The 5,912-nt window shown below is 40.6% G+C and overlaps 1 pseudogene; it reads left to right on the forward strand.

Annotated features, from left to right (window-relative positions):
* The first annotated feature begins 2,431 nt into the window (after positions 1-2,431).
* LOC122453670 lies at positions 2,432-4,167 on the forward strand (annotated as a pseudogene).
* Positions 4,168-5,912: the final 1,745 nt, after the last annotated feature.

A 5,912-nucleotide genomic window follows, 5' to 3' on the forward strand; every position in this document is an offset into this window, starting at 1 on the left:
CCATATGCAATACATTAGACTAGGTGGGAGTCACAGATTATTTCTGGCTTAGAAAGTAATGGCCTTTATTCTTTAAGTTTTACTATGCCTGTATGTTTTCAGCTAAGACTTTCTTAGCCCAATCTTTAATAGCATTGGTTTGCATGTCAATATTTCCACTATTTGAGAATGGATTATTTACCTCAAATTAAAGATGCTTGAGGATTTTTATTACTTTTGAAAAAATTGATGCTAGAAGAGAGCTATTCTAATCTAGGTTTTAACAGTTTCACAAATTTGGTCTGTCTTTTCAGAAACTGCAGTTTACTCTGAAAAGCTCAGGTTTTAGACTTTTGCTCTGTATCAGCAGTGTGTTTGTGGCTATTGAATGTACTTGATAATTGCTATTTCTGGTCCATGATGCTAGTTAGACTATTTTGTCAGTTAGGCCCTTTATCCTGCTACTTTTTAAATAGATGACTTTCAATTTAGACTATCCTTCCCATCCTCTACTCTTATTAACATATTTTGTAAACTTTTCTGAAAGATAAACTTGTGTACGGGCAGGGTGCCTCAGGCAGTTCCTATAAAGTGGTTAATGTCAACACAAGTGAGAAATATCTTAGGAACATATGCTATCTCAAAATGCCACATTCATGCCAAAAACACACACACAGTTTACCAAAGCAATCGACCAGATAAAATCCAACAAAGCGAGAACACCCGCCAAATAAAAAATGTGGTTGAAAGCATTTTTAATATTGCTGTAGTCATAAATGTTGACAGTCTCTGACCCTGGCCTCTCTGCCAAGGAGGACGTTCAGACTCAGAGACTCATCCAACATCACAGTGAGAATTCTAAGGGCCATATGTGGATTTTGTGTTAACCAACCATGAAAACGTGGTATCCCACAAAGTTACAAGTGTGGGAGACAGGGAGACAAAGGACCACGGGGCTTCCTGCCATGTCTGCTCACTCATTTCATCACTTAAAGGTGTATGGGATTCTTACTATGTATCAGATACTACGCCAGGTGCTGGGGAAAGAACTGAGAATGAGACAAAGCTTCAGTCCTCAAGAGTCTTGCTTTCTGTTTTTCTAACACTGAGTCAAATTTTACCACTTACTCAGAACCATCTTCAGGCATATAGATATTCCTCTCTTCATAGATTCCAGACTTGATAGGTCTAGCTCCTCTAAATAAGCTCCCTACTGCTGCCTGAAATGTTTATCAGAATATTGATATTTCCACTTTATTGTACCATGTATCTCCCCTTAAAATTGAGAAAGCTTATCCTGCAAAAAATCACTTAAGCCTGACAATTCATTTATAAATCATTTTGCATAATGCAAAAGCCTGCGTGGAAGGCACAAAGGCTTGGTGGTGTGAGTTCAGGCAGGGGAGGGAACAATTAGGAGCAGGAGGGTGTAGGGGCCCTGTGGGGTGTGCCAAGGTTGGTGAGTGTAGTGAATTGCATCTGAGAAGAGGATTATAAAGGGGAGCTGGGGGACCAGCAGGAAATGGAACTTCAGTTACATGGTTCAAAAGGCTTTTAATGAAAGGGCTACTTACAGAGACAGGGATGGCAAAAGGGGAAGCAATAAAGGATGCCAATGCACCCAGACACCAGCAATAGAAGGAAGTCATCGTCACCCGTTACAGCAGAGAGGACATGGAGCCACAAGAGTAAGAGACCACTCTGCAGGAGCTATGATACTGGAGGGCTCAGCCACTGTCAACTAGAGTGATTCAGAGTAGGGAGTGAGATGGGAAGAAATATGCGCTCTAACCTTCTGCAGGAGCCGCAGATTGGTCACAACCAACCAGAAGACAAGTAGCCAGGGCACCAGAGTGACACACCAGGAAGCCAGCTTCCCACAGGACCGGGTGGGCAGGGGAGAGAGAGGATTTGAGGCCGGGGTAAATGAAGAATGACATGCAGAGAAGAAAACCAACTTCAAACGTATGTGAAAGTATAAAATAGAACATAGCTCCCAATCTACTCATAACCCAGCTTTAATAATTGTTAGTATTTTATATGTGGGGGGATGGAATACAGGCACACCTTATTTTATTGCACTTTGCTTTTTTGTGTTCCGTGTATACTGCATTTTTTTACAAGTTGAAGGTTTGTGGTAATCCTGTGTTGAGCAAATCTATCAGCACCATTTTCCCAAAAGCATTTGCTTATTTCCTGTTTCCGTGTCACCTTCTGGTAATTCTTGCAAAGTTTTTAGTTATTATCATATTTGTTATGATGATCTATGATCAGTGACCCTTTCTGTAACCATTATGTTTTGGGGCATCACGAGCCACGTCTATGTAAGATGAACAGTGTGTGATGTGACTGCTCCTGCAACCAGCTGTTCCTCATCTCTCTCCCTCTCCTCTGGCTTCCCTATTCCCTGATGTACAACAATATTGAAATTAGGCCAATTAATAAATCTACAATGGCTTCTAAGTGTTCCAGTGAAAGGAAGAGCTGCAAGTTTCTTACTTTTGATCAAAAGCTAGAAATGATTAAGCTTAGCGAGGAAGGCATGTCAAAAGGTGAGACAGGTCAAAAGCTAGACCTCCTGTGCCAGTTAGCCAAGTTCTGAATGAAAAAAAAAAAAAAAAAAAAGTTCTGGAAGGAAATTAAAAGTGCTACTCCAGTGAACACATGAATAAGTGAAAGAGCCTTATTTAGGCTAAAAGCCTGACTAGATCAGCCATAACTTACCTTAAGCCAAAGCCTGATCCAGAGCAAGGCCCTAACTCTCTTTTATTCTATGAAGGCTGAGAGAGGTGAGGAAGCTGCAGAAGAGAAGTCTGAAGCTACCAGAGGTTGGTTCATGAGGTTTAAGGAAAGAAGTCATCTCTATAACATCAAAGTGCAAGGTGAAGCAGAGAGTGCTGATGCAGAAGCTTCAGCAAGTTATCCAGATCTGGCTGAGATAACTAAGGAAGGTGACTACACTACACAAGGGACTTTGTAGACAAAACAGCCTTGGAAAAAGATGCCATCTAGGACACTCAGAGAGGAGAAGTCATTGCCTGGCTTCAAAACATCAAAGGACAGACTGACTCTTATTAGGGGTTAATGCAGATGATAACTTTAAAAGTCAAAGCCAATGCGCATTTACCATTCTGAAAATCTTAGGGCCCTTAAGAACTATGCTAGACCTACTCTGCCTGTACTCTGTAAATGGAACAACAAAACTTGGATCATGTGACATGTTTACAACATAGTTTACTGAATATTTTAAGCCCATGATTGAGACCTACCGCTCAGAAAAAAAGATGCCTTTCAAAATATTACTTCTCATTGACAATGCACCTGTTCAAAAAGGCCTGATGGAGATGTACAATGAGATTAATGTTATTTTTATGCCTGCTAATACAACACCCATTTTGGATCCATGGATCAAAGAGTAGTTTTGACTTTCCAGTTTTATTATTTAAAAACTGTACCTTGTAAGGCTATAGATGCCTTAGAAATTCCTTTGTTAGATCTGGGCAAAGTCAACTGAAAATCTTATGGAAAAGATTCACCATTCTAGATGCCATTAGGAACAATCAGAATTCATGGGAAGAGGCCAAAATAAATAGCAACATGAAGTTGGCTGCAATCTTCATGGCTGACTTTGAAGGGTTCAAGACTTCAGCGGAAGAAGTAACTGAAGATGTAATAGAAGTAGCAAAAGAGCTAGAGTTAGAAGTGAAGTCTGAAGATGTGAGTGAATCGCTGCAATCTCATGATAAAACTTTAATGGATGAGACGTTACTTTTTATGGATGAGCAAAGAAAGTGGTTTCTTGAGATTGAGTCAGCTCCTGGTGGAGGTGCTGTGAAGGTTGTTGAAATGATAGCACACAATTTCCAATTTTACATAAACGTAGGTGGTAAAGCGGGGTTTGAGAGGATTGGCTCCAATTCTGAAAGAAGTTCTACTCTGGGTAAAATGATATCCAACAGCACTGTATGCTATAGGAAAATCGTTTGTGGAAGGAAGAATTAATTGATTCACAAAGTTCATTGTTGTCTTCATTTTAAGAAATGGCCATAGCCATTCACACCTTCAGCAACCACCATCCTGATCAGTCAACAGCCACCAACGTCAAGGCAAGACCCTCCACCCGCAAAAAGGTATAACTCACTGAACTTTCAGATGATGGTGAGCATTTTTAGTGATAAAGTATTTTAAAATTAAGGTATGTACATTGTGTTTTCAGACATAATGCTATTGCCATTTAACAGCCTATAGTCTAGTGTAAACATAACTTTTATATGCCTTGGGAAACCAAAAAGTCGTGTGATTCACTTTATTGCAACATTTGCTTTATTACACTGGTCTGGAAGCAAACTCTCAATATCTCCAAGGTTTGCTTGTATACTTTACACTGCATTGTTCAAAAGAATCCAATTCCCTATATTAAACCTCTTATGGATTGAAAAACAGAGCAGTTTCTGCTTGTTACACTGAATCTTATTGAAAGCCATGTTCGAACTAGTTATCCTCTTTCTATTTCAAGAAGCTGGAGAGCTAGAAGCTATATTTCTTAGGCTGCTTTGCAGCTAGGCTTCTGGATGTGAATTATGCTCTACCTTTACAATGCACTCCCATGGAATTTGGAAGTCAGGCTCTAGGCGGCAGCTGTCTCCTTACTGCTGTGGAGGAAGCAAGTTCTGCCAGATGCAAGCGCTGGCCGTTGTTAGATTGCGTGTTCCACTGTGGGGACACCATCTACTTGGGAGAGGAGGGCTGGTAGCAGTGTTAGTGGTGGCAGCTGAAACATCTTCATATCCCAGTGATGGCGTTAGGACCTTGTATCTAGTCTGGCAGCAGCCTCCTGACTTTTACTCCCTGAACCTTTCCATTATTTAAAAAAACCCAATCCCCTTGCCCCTTGAGAGACTGTATTAAATCTCTCACTGACTGAAAAACTTGCAGCAGCTTGTTTGCTGCACCAAATCCCAGCCTTTATAGTAGCAGTTTACTTATGGAAGTTAATTCAGTTCTAAAGAAGCATGTGAACTCAGAATTTATGTGAAAAGAGATGGAGATTTGTTGAAACCCAAGAAGCATTCTGTGATCTTGGAATGTAAAGAAAAGGTGATGGGAGAATTAATTTCCAAATGATTTAGGTCATATTGATTAATAAAATTCTTACTGGGCCCCTCAGAAAAGGTATGTTCTGGAGATAAGAATAGACCAGTTGCAGGAGGGCAAGAATGGAACTCTTGGCTGAGGCTCAAGGAATGTGGTTTGGAGAATATCAGTGGGGTGGGTGATAGTGAGGGTTGCTAAGTTGGATAGATTCCATGTAACATTACTGAACACATTAGCTTGCCCACCTGAATCCGTGATGAAAGTCATGGGATGAAAATGTTTACATTGCACTGTTAACAATGTGGACTTGCTAAGGCTAGTGTGACTGAGATACTCAAGAACCTTAAACTCATCCAGAGTGAAATGACCCATCTGCTGGAGGGCCCCAAGGGCAGTCTCCATAACTACCCTGTTTCAAATGGAAGCAGGACTCAGTATTTCCTTGAAATCACCATAAAAAAATTTATTTGCAATAAAGCATTCATGAACAATGAAGATTTTACCGGTGGTTTCATAGGAGAGACTGAAGATGTGACTTACACGGCAGACGCTAGAGCCCTTCACTAGAACAAAGTTGCTTTACACTTCTCTCTTTCCCTAGGTCTTTCACTTGGCCACTTGGCATAAAACTGACTTCTCTCTTACTTTCTAGATGCAAGTTAGAGTCTTAGCACGTCTACCATAGATAGCGGTGGACACTTCTGGAGGTGGACAGAGGAGGGCTGGGGCAGTGATGACAGCAGTAGGTTCCTGACATTAGATTAGGATGAGCTCTCCAATCACCTCCTCTAACTTCTTTTATATATGTAAGTAGATTTACAGGGTCATATCAAGACCTT

Source organism: Cervus canadensis, chromosome 15 (genome assembly GCF_019320065.1).
Source record: "Cervus canadensis isolate Bull #8, Minnesota chromosome 15, ASM1932006v1, whole genome shotgun sequence".
Lineage (NCBI taxonomy): Eukaryota > Metazoa > Chordata > Mammalia > Artiodactyla > Cervidae > Cervus > Cervus canadensis.